This window comes from Pan troglodytes, chromosome 4 (assembly GCF_028858775.2).
Source record: "Pan troglodytes isolate AG18354 chromosome 4, NHGRI_mPanTro3-v2.0_pri, whole genome shotgun sequence".
Lineage (NCBI taxonomy): Eukaryota > Metazoa > Chordata > Mammalia > Primates > Hominidae > Pan > Pan troglodytes.
In genome coordinates this window covers 77,268,244-77,285,411 of record NC_072402.2, presented here as the reverse complement: position 1 = coordinate 77,285,411, position 17,168 = coordinate 77,268,244, and the positions used below count along the sequence as shown (strand labels likewise).

General features: G+C 38.5%; 1 protein-coding gene across 6 annotated transcripts in view; it reads right to left on the bottom strand.

Annotated features, from left to right (window-relative positions):
- The window catches only part of LOC129143978 (parathymosin-like), a 376,200-nt gene that overhangs the window by 262,875 nt on the left and 96,157 nt on the right, over positions 1 to 17,168 (bottom strand). For 2 of the 6 annotated variants that reach the window (XR_010157257.1, XM_063811317.1), the window contains one exon: positions 15,011 to 16,275. The exons of 2 other annotated variants lie outside the window; for them this stretch is intronic. The gene's annotated coding sequence lies outside the window, so the exon portion shown is untranslated. Of the gene's footprint in view, positions 1 to 15,010; positions 17,094 to 17,168 lie in introns of those variants that run through there. 2 more of the 6 variants (XM_063811316.1, XM_063811319.1) reach the window with 2 other exon arrangements.

Sequence of the window (17,168 nt, the reverse complement as noted above, 5' to 3'; positions counted from 1 at the left end):
GCTGTTTGATTTCAACTGCATCATTCCTTTCTCCAAGCCACATGACTCAACACAATTAGGAGAAAAAGTGTAATTCACACTTTCTTCTTTGGTGGAAAATAGAAGAGTTAAATAAGTTAAATTTGGTTATTTCAGGGTGTTGTCTGATAGACTGATTTCTACCTCACCTGACATGTATCTCTGATGGAGCTGACATATTTTAGGTGCCTGGGGTCATAGAAAACAAAAAAGAGCTCAGCAGTTTTTTGTAGCACCAGAAATCCTGCAGTACCCCAGACAAACACTAGATAAAGAAAGATGTTACAAGCTCCTGAAAAAAGAAATTGACAAACCTTTCTAATTGGGAAGTTGGATACATAACCCCAATGAAGACACATCCCCATAAAAGGGTTGAGAGGTTCCCAGATTCTCTAGCCAGGCTCATTGGTGAAGTTCTTATTCTATACAAAGCCAGCCCATATAACTGGGAGAGGTGGCTGTTTTTTCAAATGCACAAATCACACAAGAAAAATAACAAAGCACATGCATACACATACATGTATATGCACACACACACACACACACACGAATAAATATGGTCTAATCAAAGGAAAAAAATAAAATTCCAGAAACCAGCTCTAAAAAAATGGAGATCTGTCGGGCATGATGCCTCACGCCTGTAATCCCAACACTTTGGGAGGCCAAGGCAGGCAGATCATGAGGTCAGGAGTTTGAGACCAGCCTGGCCAACATGGTAAAATCCTGTCTCTACTAAAAATACAAAAGATTAGTGGAGTAGTGGAGCATGGTGGCAGGTGCCTGTAATCCCGCTACTCAGGAGACTGAGAGAGGAGAATCACTTGAACTCGGGAGGCAGAAGTTGCAGTGAGCTGAGACCATGCCACTGTACTCCAGCCTGGGTAACAGAGCAAGACTCTGTCTCAAAAAAAAAAGAAAAAAAATGGAAATCTATAAATTACTGGATGAAGAATTCAAAATAATCATCTTAAAACATAATGCACTACAAGAGAATGAAGACAACCAAATAAAATCAATACAACCATGCATAAATGAAATCAGGATATCAACACAGAGACAGAAACTATTTTTAAAAACCCAGAAATTCTGGATCTGAAGAACACAGTAACTAAATTGAAAAAAAAAATGTACCAGAGGGGTTCGATTGCAGACTTGATCAAGAAGAAGAAAGAATTAGCAAACTCAAAGACAGGTAATTTGAAATTGAGTTAGAGGAGCAAAGACAAAAAAGAATGAAGGAAAGTAAAGAAAGCTGAAGAAACTTATGGAAAGTTTCCTATACAAAGCCAGCCCACAAAACTTTGTATAGGATAAGCTTATGGAAACCTGAAGAAACTTACCATCAAGCAAACCAATATATCTATTGTGGGAGTTCTGGATGCAGGGCATTGAGATAAACAAGTAGGGAACTCAGGTAAAGAAATAATGCTCCAAAATTTTTCGAATCTTGAAAATAAAGTGAACATTGAAATTCAAAAATCTGAAAGGACTCTAATGAATTCAGAGTCCCACATCAAGACAAACTATAACAAAACTGAAAAGTCAAACAAAAAAAACCTTGAAAGAATAATAATTAAAAAAAGCAACTCATCATACACCAAGAAGCAATCATAAGATTACCAGTTGCTTTCTCAGCCAAAATATTACAGGACACAAAGGAGTGCGATGATGTTTAAAGTGCTGGGGAAAAAAACCCTGCCAACCAAAGGTACTATATCTAGCAAAATTGTCCTTCAGAAATGAAGAAGAAATAAAGACTTTCCAATATAAAAGCTGAGAAAGTTCACCACCAATTGACCTGCCTCACAAGAATCGTTAAAGGGAATCCTTCAAGTTGACACAAAACAATGCTAGTCAACAACATAAACATTAAAACATATAGGCCAGGCATTGTGGCTGACGGCTGTAATCTCAGCACTTTGGGAGGCTGAGGTGGGTGGATCATATGAAGTCAGGAGTTCCAGACCAGCCTGGTCAACATGGTGAAACCCTGTCTCTACTAAAAATACAAAAATTAGCCAGACATGGTGGCACACGCCTCTAATCCCAGATAATTGGGAGGCTGAGGCAGAAGAATTGCTTGAACCTGGAAGGCAGAGGTTGCAGTGAGCTGAGATCACGCCATTGCACTCCAGTCTGGGTGACAGAGACAGATTTGGTCTCAAAAAAAAAAAAAAAGAGACATATAAAAATATAAAGCTCTCTAGTAAATCTCTAGTAAAGGTAAATACATAAACAAAGACAGAATCCTGTAAAAAATGCAATGATGGCATATAAATCACTTTTAATTCAAGTATAGAGTTTAAAAGATTAAAACATAGAAATTATCTATAACTATAAAACTGTTAATGGCTATGAAATATAAAAAGATGCAATTTGTGACATGCAATTTATGATAACATAAAATGTATGTTGTGGGGAAATGTAAGGGAGTAAAGTTTTTGTATGCAATTGAATAGATGTTTTATGCAATCCTCATGGTAAACACAAGGAAAATATCTATAGAAGATGCACAAAAGAAAATGAGAAAGGAATCAAAGCATATCACTACAAGAAACAATGAAACACAAAAGAAGGCAGCAAGAGAAGAACACATATATGAAGTAACTACAAGACATACAGAAAACAATTTTAAAAATAGCAATAGTAAGTTCTTTCATAGCAGTAATCACTAAATGTAAATAGATTAAATTCCCTATTCAAAATACAAATGGAATAGTTGAATGGGTTAAAAAACAACAACAAGATTCAAATACATGCTGATTACAAGAGACTTACTTTAGACTTAAGGATATACATAGACTGATAGTGAAAGTATGGCAAAAGATATTCTATGAAAATGATCACCAAAGAGAGCAAGGTAGCCATACTTATGCCAGACAAGTAGACATTAACTCCAAAACTGTCACAAGAGACAAAAGACATTTTATAATGATAAAAGAGTCAATTTGCTAGGATGATATGAATATACATGAACTTAGCAGCACACCATAATATTGTTACATGAAGCAAACACTGACAAAATTAAAAGTAGAAATAGAGAGTAGCACAGTAATAGTAAATTGTAATGCCCCACTTTCAATAATGGATAGAGCAGCAACATAGAAAATCAATAAGGAAACCAAGGACTTGAAAAATACTATAGACTAATTGGACATGACAGGCATAAACAGAACACTCCACCCAACAACAGCAGAATATGTTCTTTTTTTTAACTTTTATTTTAATTTCAGGGGTACACGTACAGGTTTGTTATATAGGTAAACTTGTGCCATGAGACTTTGTTGTACAGATTATTTCATCACCCAGGTGTTAGGCATGGTACCCATTAGTTACTTTTCCTGATCCTCTCCTCTTCCCACCCTCCATTCTCCAATAGGCCTCTGTGTGTGTTGTTCCCCTCTATGTGCCCATGTGTTCTCATCATTTAGCTCCCACTTATAAGTGAGAACATGCAGTATTTGGTTTTTTGGTCCTGTGTTAGTTTGCCGAGGATAACAGCCTCCAGCTCCATTCATGTCCCCCCCCTGCAAAAGACATGATCTTTCTTTTTTATGGCTGTATAGTATTCCATGGTATATATATAGAATATTTTCTTTTTCCAGTCTATCAATTTAGGTTGATTCCATGTCTTTACTACTGTGAATAGTGCTGCAATGAACATACACATGCATGTGTCTTCTTCATAATAGATCAATTTATATTCCTTTGGGTATATACCAAGTAATGGGATTGCTGGGTTGAAAGGTAGTTCTGTCTTTAGGTCTTTGAGGAATCGCCACACTGTCTTCCATGATGGCTGAACTAATTTATACTTCCACCAACAGTGTATAAGCATTCTTTTTTATTCATGACCTCACCAGCATCTGTTATTTTTTGACTTTTTACTAATAGCCATTCTGACTGGTGTGAGATGGTATCTCATTATGGTTTTGATTTGCATGTCTCAAATTGAGAGACAGGACCAGCTGGATTTCCTAGGCCAACTAAGAATTCCTAAGGCTAGCTGGGGAAGGTGACTGCACCCACCTTTAAACACGGGGCTTGTAACTCAGCTCACAACCAACCAATCAGGTAGTAAAGAGGGCTCACTAAAATATCAATTAGGCTAAAAGCAGGAGGTAAAGAAGTAGTCAAATCATCTATCATCTGAGAGCACAGGGGGAGGGACAATGATTGGGATATAAACCCCAGGCATTCGAGCTGGGAGTGGGCAACCCCCTTTGGGTCCCTTCCCATTGTATGGGAGCTCTGTTTTCACTCTATTAAATCTGGCAACTGCACACTCTTCTGGTCCATGTTTGTTCTGGCTCGAGCTGAGCTTTCGCTCACTGTCCACCACTGCTGTTTGCCAGCGTTGCAGACCCGCTGTTGACTTCCACCCCTCTGGATCCAGCAAGGTGTCCGCTGCGTTTCTGATCCAGTGAGGCGCCCATACCACTCCCATTTGGGCTACAGGCTCGCCATTGTTCCTGCGTGGCTAAGTGCCCGGGTTCATCCTAATTGAGCTGAACACTAGTCGCTGGGTTCCACAGTTCTCTTCTGTGACCCACGGCTTCTAATAGAGCTATAACACTCACGACATGGTCCAAGGTTCCATTCCTTGGAATCCATGAGGCCACGAACCTCAGGTCAGAGAACAAAAGGCTTGCTGCCATCTTGGGAGTGGCCACCACCATCTTGGGAGCAGACCATCACCATCTTGGGAGCTCTAAGAAAAAGGACCCACCCAGAACAAAATGATCGGTGATATTGAGCTTTTTTTCATATGATTCTTGGTGACATGTATGTTTTCAAAGTGTCTCTTCATATCCTTTGCCCACTTTTTAATGGGGTTGCTTAGTTCTTTATTTTCTTGTCAATTTACATTTCTTACAGATGCTGGATATTAGGACTTTGTCAAATGCATAGTTTGCAAACATTTTCTCCCATTCTGTATGTTGCCTGTTTATTCTTTTGATAGTTTCTTTTGCTATGCAGGAGCTCTTTAGTTTAATTAGATCCCATTTGTCAATTTTTGCTTTTGTTGCAATTGCTTTTGGTGTCTTCATAATGAAATCTTTGCCCATGCCCATTTCTTAGATGATATTGCCTAGGTTGTCTTCCAGGGCTTCTATAGTTTTGGATATTACATTTAAGTTTTTAATCCATCTTCAGTTAATTTTTGTATATGGTGTAAGGAAGGGACCCAGTTTCAGTCTTCTCCATATGGCTAGCCAGTTATCCCAGCACCACTTATTGAACAGGTAATCCTTTCTTTATTGCTTGTTTTTGTCAGGTTTGTTGAAGATTAGACAGCTGTAAGTGTGCAGCCTTATTTCGGAGTTCTCTTTTCTGTTTCATTGGTTGATGTGTCTGTTTTGTACAACTACCATGCTGTTTTGGTTACTGTAGTCCTGTACTATAGTTTGTAGTTTGGTAGCATGATGTCTCCCGCTTTGTTCTTTTTGCTTATGATTGCCTTGGCTATCCAGGTGTTTTTTGTTTGTTTGTTTGTTTGTTTTTTGGTCCATATGAATTTTAAAATAGTGTTTTCTAGTTCTCTGAAGAGTCTCAATGGTAGTTTAATGGGAATAGCATTTAATCTATACATTGCTTTGGGCAATAGGGCTTTTAACAATACTGCTTCTTCCTATCCATAAGCATGGAATGTTTTTCTGTTTGTTTATGTCATCTCTGACTTATTTGAGCAGTGTTTTGTAGTTCTCCTTGTAGAGATCTTTTATCTCCCTGGTTATATGCATTCCTAGGTATTTTATTCTTTTTGTCACAATTGCGAATGGGAGTTTGTTCCTGATTTGGCTCTTGGCTTGACTGTTTTTCATATATAAGAATAACAGTAGAGTACATTTTTAAGCTTACACAGAAGATTCTCCAGGCTTGCTATGGTCCGAATGTTTGTGTCCCAAAAATTTGTGTTGAAGCCCTAACTTTCAAGATGTTAGGGACTATTAGGTAATATTAGGAAGTGGGGCCTCTGGGAGGTGATACAAGGGATACAAATCCCTTACAAATGGGATTAGTACCCTTATAAATGGGATTAGTGCCCTTATAATAAAATATATCCCAGAGAGAGCACTCATCCCTTCTGCCACATAAGATTACAGTGAAAATATGATCATCCAGGAAGTCAGCTGTAGCACAGCAAAGAAAACAGGCAAGAAGGTGAAAAGGCGTCCCATGAATTGGGAGAAAATATTTGCCTTCCACATATCTTATAAGAAGTTTATACTCAAAATATGTAAGGGACTCACATAACTCAATAGTAAAACAAAACAAGACAAAACAAAAAACTTAATTAAAAAATGAGCAAAGGACTTAAATAGACATTTTTTCCAGAAAGGACATAAATATGGCCAACAGGTATATGACAAAGTGCCCATTATCACTAATCATCAGGGAAATGCAAATGAAAACTGCAATGAACTATTACCTAACACTTGTTAGGAGGACTATTATGAAAAAGACAAAAGATAACAAGTGATGGCAAGGGTGTAGAGAAAGGGGAATGCTTGGACACTGTTGGTAGGAATGTAAATTAGTGTAGCCATCATAAAACAGTATGGAGGTGTCTCAAAAAATTAAAAATAGACTTACCATATGGCATAGCCATTTCTCTGTTTGGTATATACCCCAAAGAAATGAAATCAGCACCTCTTAGAGATATCTGTACTTATACATTCATTGAAACATTATTCACAATAGCCAAGATATGGAAACAACCTAAGTGGTGAATGAATGAATGAAGAAATTGTCAGATACACACACACACACACACACACACACACCCCTATGCATTTCATCTTGTTGCTTGTTTTCTTTGCTCTGCTAGGGTCACCTTCCTAGATGGTCACATTTTCACTGTAATGTCATGTGGCAGAAAGGATGAGTGATCTCTCTGGGATATCTTTTACAAGGGTAGTAATCACACACACACACAATCATTTTATATATATATATACAATTCCTATATTTTTATAAAATAAAGTTTTATTCAGCCTTACAAAAGGAGTACTGCCAATTCCAACAACATAGATGAGTGAGGAGAACATTATGCTACATGAAATAAGCCAGACATGGAAACAAAAATACTCTATGATGTCACTTATATGGAGAGTCGAAAAAAAGAAGTTAAATCTATAGGAACAGATAGTAGAACAGTGATTACCAGGTGCAAGGGGGGAAGGAAATAGGAAGAAGTAGGTCAAAGGGTACAAAGTTGCAGTTATGTAGGATGAGTAAGTCTAGAGAGGTAATGTACAGCACGAGGACTATAGTTAATAGTATTGTATTGTACACTGAAAATTTGCGAAGAGTAGATTTTAGGTGCTCCTCCCACAGCAAAAGTAACTATGGAAGGTGATGAACATGTTAATCTGACAGTAGCAATCATTTCACTATGTAAATGTATAACAAAACATCATATTGTACACCTTAAATATATAATAAAATTTTAAAGACAAAACAAAATCTATCACATGTATTAGAGTGAAGTCACTTCATCAAAATAAAACAAAAACACAAAACCTAAATGTACATCAACAGATGAAAGGGTAAAGAAACTGATACATATCTACAATAAAATATCATTCAGCCCTATAAAAGGAGAAAGTCCTATCATATGCTACAACATGGATGAGTCTTGAAGACATTATGCTAAGTTAATACGCCAGTTACAAAAAAAGTCCTCTTCAGCACCTGTTGTTTCCTGACTTTTTAATGATTGCCATTCTAACTGGTGTGAGGTGGTATCTCATTGTGGTTTTGATTTGCATTTCTCTGATGGCCAGTGATGATGAGCATTTTTTCATGTGTCTTTTGCCTGCATAAATGTCTTCTTTTGAGAAGTGTCTGTTCATATCCTTCGCCCACTTTTTGATGGGGTTGTTTTTTTTTTTCTTGTAAACTTGTTGGAGTTCATTGTAGATTCTGGATATTAGCCCTTTGTCAGATGAGTAGATTGCAAAAATTTTCTCCCATTCTGTAGGTTGCCTGTTCACTCTGATGGTAGTTTCTTTTGCTGTGCAGAAGTTCTTTAGTTTAATTAGATCCCATTTGTCAATTTTGGCTTTTGTTGCCATTACTTTTGGTGTTTCAGACATGAAATGCTTGCTCATGCCTATGTCCTGAATGGTATTGCCTAGGTTTTCTTCTAGGGTTTTTATGGTTTCAGGTCTAACATTTAAGTCTTTAATCCATCTAGAATTAATTTTTGTATAAGGTGTAAGGAAGGGATACAGTTTCAATGAATCATGCTGCTATAAAGACACATGCACACATAAGTTTATTGAGGCACTATTCACAATAGCAAAGACTTGGAACCAACCCAAATGTCCAACAATGATAGACTGGATTAAGAAAATGTGGCACATATACACCATGGAATACTATGCAGCTGTAAAAAATGATGAGTTCATGTCCTTTGCAGGGGCATGGATGAAGCTGGAAACCATCATTCTCAGCAAACTATCGCAAGGACAAAAAACCAAACACCGCATGTTCTCACTCATAGGTGGGAATTGAACAATGAGAACACATGGACACAGGAAGGGAAACATCACACACCGGGGCCTGCTGTGGGGTCGGGGGAGGGGGGAGGGATAGCATTTAGAGATATACCTAATGTTAAATGACGAGTTACTGGGTGCAGCACACCAACATGGCACATGTATACATAAGTAACAAACCTGCACGTTGTGCACATGTACCCTAAAACTTAAAGTATAATAAAAAAATTAAAAAAAACAGTATAGAGGTTCCTAAAAAATTAAAAATAGAACTACTATATGGCATAGTAATTAAAATAATTAAAAATAATTATTACAGTAAATTTTAAATTATGTGTTTTCTACCACAGCAAAAATAAATAAATAAAATTAGGTATCATGAATAAAAAATTATTTTGTATTTTAAATATTTACTTTGAGTAATTTAATGCTTTGGCACATGCATGCATGTAAACTTTATCTCTGTCTTTCTGTTCTCCCTGTTTTTGTTTATCTTTCTGTCTGACTCTGTATAATATCCATTCAAAATTTTAATGGTGAGATACTATCTTACACCAGTCAGAATGGCTACTATTAAAAAGTCAAAAAATAACAGATGCTGGTGAGGTTGCAGAGAAAAGGGAACACTTGTACACTGTTGGTGGGAATGTAAATTATTTCAACCATTATGGAAAGCAGTATGGTGATTTTTCAAAGAGCTAAAAGTAGAACTACCATTTGACCCAGCAATCTCATTGCTACGTATATACCTGGAGGAATATAAATCATTCTACCATAAAGACACATGCACATGAGTGTTCAATGCAAAACTGTTCACAATAGCAAAGACGAAAGTCAACCTAAATGCCCATCAGTGACAAATTGGGTGAACAGAATGTGGTACATATACACCATAGAATACCAAGCAGCCATAAAAACAAACGAGTTCGTGTCTTTTGTGGGAACATGGATGGATCTGGACACTATTATCCTTAGCAAACAAACACAGAAACAGAAAACCAAATACCACATGTTCTCACTTATAAGTAGGACCTGAATGATGAGAACTATGAACACAAAGAAGGAAACAACAGACACTGGGGTCTACTTGAGGGTGGAGGGTGGGAGGAGGGAAAGGAGCAGAAAAGATAGCTATTGGGTACTGGGTTTAATACCTGGGTGATGAAATAGTATGTACAACCCCCCCGTGACACAGGTTTACCTATGTAACAAACCTTCACATGTATCCCCAAACCAAAAATAAAAGTTAAAAACAAATAACAAAAACATTTTAATGGTGCAAAAATCATAAACCAGCTTTGTAGAACTGCCCCACTTTCTTCATCCCCCTACCGATGGACTTGACATTTCAGTGTAGCAACTGTTTTTGCTTCTCTGGGAGAGATATATGTCTGTGTTACAGAAATCTGTTAAAAAACTATTAGTGTTAGTAAGAGTGAAGCACTTTGGCATCAATAATTTAGCCATTCAGGCTTTCAATATTGCTTGAGAAAAATAGACTTGACCTTTGTCCAAGGACTGCTGATTCAGACTTTTTAATGACTTCTCATTTATTTCATTCCCAATGCAATTCCATGACTATGCAATAACTTCAGCATCTCCAAAGCAGAGTCTGTAAATTAGAGATTATTTCACAGAGAACTGAGATTTGCAAGGACCTACATGGTGATGATTCAGAGCAGGTCATAGAAAAACAATAAAAAGTTTTTCTACAACTTGCATACCCTTTTGTATAATTTGTTCCTGATTGGCCCCCTATGACTATTTGAACATATGACCACAAATAATTTGACACTCCTCCCATTGAGAAGTGAGGTCTGTGTTTCTTTCCCTAGAATCTTGAGTGAGTATGTGTCTGCTTTACCAGCAAAGTATGATGAAAGGATATTAGAAGCCTTCTGAGGTTAGGTCATAAAAGACCCTGCTGCTTCTTCCTTGTTCAAGGGGATGGTCCGTCTAGAGCACTCAGACTTCACTGAGACCACATGCTGTACAAAAGCCATGACTTGTGAAGAGGGTATATGCGTGCTCTCTGGAAGGTAGCTTCAGTTGAGCCCAACCTTTAAGTCATTCCACTACAGGCACCAGATGTGGAGAAGAGGCCAGCTGTGGGGCTAATTAGCAGCCAACACTCACAGCAGTAGATTTACATGGTCATATGGTGTATTAGTCAGCTTTCACAGGGCTATAAAGAAATACCTGAGACTGGGTAATTTATAAAGAAAAGTTTAATTGACTCACAATTCCGCATGGCTGGGGAGGCCTTAGGAAACTTACAATCATAGTGCAAGGTAAAGGGGAAGCAAGGACCTTCTTTTCATGGCAGCAGGAGAGACTGTCTGTCAGCACAGGAAAAACTACCATTATAAAATCATCAGACCTCATGAGAATTCACTCACTATCATGAAAACAGCATGGAGGAAACCGCCCCCCTAATCCAGTCACTTCCCGCCAGGTCTCTCCCTAAACACCTGGGAATTACAATTCAAGATAAGATTTGGGTGGGGACATAAAGCTTAACCATATCATATGGTCATAGTTTTTGCAACCTTTGCAAGAGTAAAATATTTCAGTTCAATTGGAAAAATAAAAATCTCTGTGTATTGTGTTCTGGTATTGTATTAGGAATTTTTTTTCTAAGAGAAAGCCCCCTAAATCTTCAAGGTAAATATTACAACCTCCTCTTGTTACTGTAGGTAGTCAGGCAGACATGAGCAAGGCAAGAGAGGTCCCCAACAACCAGGAACATCAGGTGACTATGAAGTGATGGTTGTTAACTTTTTCTCTAAAATAATAATTGGTTGCAGCCAACTCCAGGGAAAAGCAGTCTCCCAATAGATAGAAAAAAACTAAAACTGGTGGTTAGCAGCTTCCTGATAAGATCTTAGGAGTTCAGCAAGTGGGCTCAAACATGTGCATTAAGAGGCAAAATGGCAGAGTTTAACTAGTATATGACCTTCTAGGGATGTTTGACTGGCAAGGGAAGAACACCTCAAATGAGCGTGTGTACAAGCCCAGTAAAGACACTGCACATGTGGCCCTCTCAAGTGCTGGCAGTCCACTGAGCATGCGGACAGCCCACCCCAAGGGAAGAATCATGGGAGAAGGAATGCAAGACCCTGGAAGCATGACAACATATGAAACCTCAAGTCAAAAGGTCAAACTATGCACCCAATCTCTCAAGTTGCCTGCTGGTCCCAATTCCGAGTATACTTTACTTCCTTTTGTTTCTGCTCTAAAGCTTGTTAATAAACTTTGATTCCTGCTCTAAAACTTGCCTCACTCTCCTACTCTGCCTTATGCCTCTTGGTTGAATTCTTTCTTCTGAGGAGGCAAAAATTGAGGTTGCTGCAGACCCGTATGGATTCACCGATTCACCAAAATTGTTCCTATAGGTAACAATTTTACATACAGGAAACAAACTCTAAGATCAGCAAATGGTGCTCCTAATTGAGCAGCAGTAAATAAGGTAGGAACAGGGTTTCAAATCCAATTTTTATTACCACAGAGTTTATTACCTTCATAGAATGCTGCCATTTAAAAAACAAATAGAGAAAATATGGAAACAACAAGTATCCATGAATGCTGTATGTAAACATTTATGTGTATTTTTGTCAGGTTTGTTGAAATACTAATATTTAGGGCTATTACATTTTCATTTTTGAGCCCTCAAGTTTTGGACACTTGATACTGCAGTGAAAGGTTTAAAGAACTGCAGAAAACTGAAAAGAAATCTTGAGGTAGTTGGCATAAACTGGAAGCTGGGTGGGTTGATTTTCAGGAGTGGTGGGATGAACTACAGGCTGATCTTAGCTAGTTTGACAGACTGGAAGTAGATTGCTTTAATTAGGTGAGAAAAGAAATGAAAGAGGCTGCCTGAGGCAAACTGGGGGTAGGGAATGGGGAGGAGATATAGATAAAAGTACCTTATACCAGAAGTCTCCAACCCCTGAGCTGTGGACTGGTCCATGGCCTGTTAGGAACCAGGCCCCACAGCAGGAGGTGAATGGTGATGGATGAATGAGCATTACTGCCTGAGCTCCACCTCCTGTCAGATCAATGGGGGCATCCGATTCTCATAGGAGCACAAACCCTATTGTGAACTGTGCACGCAAGGGATCTAGGTTGTGTGTTCCTTATGAGAATCAAACTAATGCCTAATGATCTGAGGTGGAAAAGTTTCATCCCAAAACCAACCCTCCCAAACTTCCATGGAAAAACTGGCTCCCATATAACTGGCCCCTGGTGCCATAAAGGTTGGGGACTGCTGCCCTACACAGCTAAAGACCTAGACCCCGCCTAGTGGTTGAGTCAACATAAATCTGAGGTGGAGGTAAGGGGTGAGAGAGAAGTAGCTACAGTCAAGGCAACATGAATACCCACATTCCTGCCTATCATACAATGCAGTTGATCATCTTCCTGAGGCACCTACCAATACCCAGTGCCCTGCCCCAGATGGAGGAAGCTAGGGATGACCCAGGCACAGAGGCAGCAGCAGGGTCATTGTTGGAGCAGCAGCCCAGGCCTTTTCTGAATGGGGCACAAATTTTCTGGTCCGTGACGATCACACAAAGGAGATTTTTTGCAATCACACACAAAAAGCAGGGAGATTAAAATTGTGAGATATCCCAGAGCCCTAACTCCTAACACCCCCCCAAACATGTTTTTCAGACAGGAGGAGGATGATGGAATGTCTGAGAAACTGAAGAGCTCTTGTTTTTCTTGACCGACCCTACCTCCATGCCTGGAGAAATAGGGTCAGTTTCGTGAATCTGAACACAGCACCACATTTTTGCATTCTTCTCTCCAGAGGGGAGGACTGCATTGGTCACCCCTTGCTTTATCTCAGGAATCTTGAGAGATCGGAGAGTTTTACGGGCAATAATCCACCCCCAATTTTTTTGTAACTCTAGTTTTATCAGCTGCTCCTGAAGAGGACTCCATAGGGTCTCTCTGCTTCTTTCTGTCTCCTTGAGCCACATGTAAAAGCCTAGGAATTTGCCCAGAGTTTGGAGTAGACATAAATTCTGTGATAATCTCCACAGATTAGGATTTGACCAAGAGGTTAGTTGTGAAAAGGTTCCCAATAACAAGAGGGTAGTGCTGTACTGTACAGAATTTAGAGAGTGAAAATTTTTCCAAGCTTCAAGTCGGGGCTACAGGCAGAATGAAAATGCAAATTTCAGACTCCTAGCCCAGATCTGCTGGGTCTAATTAAAAATGCATTTATTATTGACCTGCCTTAAGGGAAAAGAGTACAATATATAATAAGTCTCTCTTTGCCAATTTAGGCATCAAAGATATAAAAAGGTAACCCTGGGGAAAGCTTTAAAAATTAACAGTCTGAAATGAAGAATGTTTTTAGATATTTCCATGTGTGATTTTGCACCAACCTGATATACGCTAAGTAACTGAAAGTCTTAGGAAGGCTCTGAAAGTGTCAGGATTGGAGATGAACTTAATACAATGTAGTAATAAGTAATATTCTCAAATAACTTTTATTTTAAAGGGTATTTGAAATGATCAATGCCAAATACATTGTCCTACTTTCTGTAAGAATGGTTCAGTCAGAGCCACCACTAACCTACATAGTGGCTTTCTGGGAATTAGAAAATAATGTCCCCTGTGGGTGAAGGCAGCCCATGTGGCACTCAGCTGGTGATGGGCAGCAAAAGCTGGTTTCAGTTCCTCATTTGGCCTCAGTGTGCTGTTGCGTAGCAATATGTAACAGCTCTGGTTAAGTTAAAGTAGGTTAGGAACTTACTCCTGAGTGGGTGAAACTTAGGTGTGGAGTCTCAAGAAATGTGTACGATTTGGTTTGTGAAGAACTCTCTTGGTTCTGCAGAAGGCTTCATCAATGCCAGCCTTGGACATATTAATTAATGACTGTATCTCTAGTCCTCAAATAATTTCTCACACTAACTTTCAAGAACTTTAAAAAATATTTGTCCAAGTCCATGGAGGAGGAGAGTAAGGGCCAAGGCATAGGCTTATAGTGTCCTGATCAGTTATTCATTTACCCCTCAACAAAGATTTCCAAAATGGAATCTGCATTATCTTGGGTACTTTACTTGCTTTCAAATACAGAAGAGACTCTCTTGAAAGAGGCTATCACACAGATTTTACAAGTCAGAGGTGTTGCCTTTGCTAATGTGTTTTCAAAACAGGGGGGAAAATGCAATCCTCCCTCCATCTGGAACTTCAGGTAGAATATGAGAAACAGCTGAAAGCATAGAGTAAAAATCAATGTTAAAAGTAATGTGAATGGATGGATAGCTGATATTTTAATAGTTCTTTGGGGGCATATTTTATGCCTATAAACTAATGCATAATCATGATAAAACCTTCAGACAATAGAAAATTTGTATGGTAACAAAGGAAATTCCCCTGCACCATTTCCCAAATCCTACTCCTCTCACCAGAGGAAAGCACTATTAAATGAATGAATACTTCTAGATTTTTTTCTAAGAAATTACACACACATATCTTTAGATACTATTTAAGTAAACATTTGTATTAAAGTAGAACACATATACACAAAAGTATACATATCATAATTTATAGCTCAATGAATTGTTACAAAGTGACCACCAATATAATCATCACCCAGACCAAGAAACAGAACAGTGTCAGTACCTCAAAGGCCCCCAAATGTTTCCTTTCTATCTATATATAATTTTTATATATAAATGCAACAATAAGGTACACATTTTTGTGCCATTTACTTTTTCCACTTAAGATTTTTATGCCAAGAACATATATACTTGTTACAACAGTGTATAATTTTCCTTATGGACTTAATATAAGTAATATCACCTCATTAACAGATATTTAGTTTATTACATTGATCTTGTATGAAATTTTAAGCTGAGAGTTTTCAATTCTTTATTTTACCAAATAAAAATCACTTTTGAATCTTTATTTTTATCAAAAAAAATCCAACATTGCTAACTAATAATTTTTCAAACATAAAAGTGCAATAACCCACAGATCAGTAAAGGACTTCCAGAAGCCATTCATGGCTTCCTCTGAGTAATCTTTGTAAATACTGCTTAGTGACAAGACAAGCAGATTTTCTTGGTTCCTTGTCTCTCCCTCTCTCACAGGGGCAGGAGTGTCTGGCCAGCGCATGAAGAAGGCTAACCCATGCTGCAGGTTGTGTCCTAGAGCCAGTACTGTCTGGGAAAGAAGATTCTGATTTGTAGCATTTGCCAAATGCTGTGATATCTATACTCCCACCATGACTGATTTCAGTTGACCAACTTGAAGTCACTGAACGTAGAGTTGGGAGAAGATGCAAATAATTAGCTCTTAAGAGCGGCTGCAAGATGCCTTCAACATGCCCCTGCCTGGGGTCCGGAGAGAAGAGAGCAAGTGTAATCACCTGATGGGTTCTTTCTGACCACTGCACAGACCAAATTAACTCACTGGGACCATGGTATTGCAGTAGAGGAAGAGTTTAATTGATGCAAGGCCAGCCCGTGCTGGAGAACTGGAGTTATCACAGAGGTTTTCAAGGATTGTTGGTGAGCCAGAGAGTAGGGAATGGGTGCTGTTGATTAGTCAAGGATGTCATCACAGGGTTGTGAGAAATAGTCCTTCTGTGCTAGGTCCACCTCTGGCTGGGGCCCCAGGACTGGTTGAATCATGAACCAGGAGTCCAGGTGGGGGTCAGCTGATCTTCAGAAATGTAAAAGTCTGAAAACACAACTCAAAAGGCCAATCTTAGGTTCTGCCATTGTGATGTTATCTACAGCAGTAATTGGGGAAGTTACAAATCTTGTTAATTCCAGAACAATGGCTGGTTATTTTGTCGTTTAACTATGCCTACATCTTAGCAGGCTCCTCTCCTAATCCTAACTTTGTGGCTTTTCATTAGTTTTACAAAGGTGGTTTAATTTTAAGAAGGACCATTAATATCTTCGCTTTAAGGTTAAACTATAAACTAAGTTTCTCCAAAAGTTAGTTTGGCCTATACCCAGGATTGACCAAGGACAGCTTGGAGGTTAGAAGCAAGATGGAGTCAATGATGTCAGACTATTCTTACTGTTATAATTTTGCAAAGGTAGTTCACAAGGAAAAGCAGGAAAAAGAGCCAAATGGACCATGAATGAGTGCTTGTTTAAAACAGAAAATAAAATAATAATAACAAAAGGAGTAGAATGGAGATCGGAAATAATTTTCAACGGTAAATTGAAATGAAGAAACTCCTTGGGTATTGCTTTGAACAGGAGTGGAGTGTCCAAGGAGTGCCTTTTTGTTCTAATCAGTCACATGATACAGGGTACATGAGTGCTTGAGCTGCCCACTCAACAGGTCAATTTTAACTTTCTATCAATATAATAATCCTGGGTTATAGAGGAAATATGTATATTGTGGAATTTCCCTTCTTCATGCCTGTGACAATCAGCAGAGAAAAGAAATAACGTCACCCCAACCCCACACACAAAACAGAAATTGAGACAAGACAATTGAATAGAGTGTTTCTCCAAACGAACTGCCTTTAGTCGAGACAAATTTATTTTGTGCATACCATATACCAAGGGCTGTTCTTGACGTTCATGGAAACTGGTAATCAAGAAGGAGCAAGTTAATAGACGAGAGACTTGAAAAGTAAAGCAAGTTTGGGAAGGGGAAGAATAC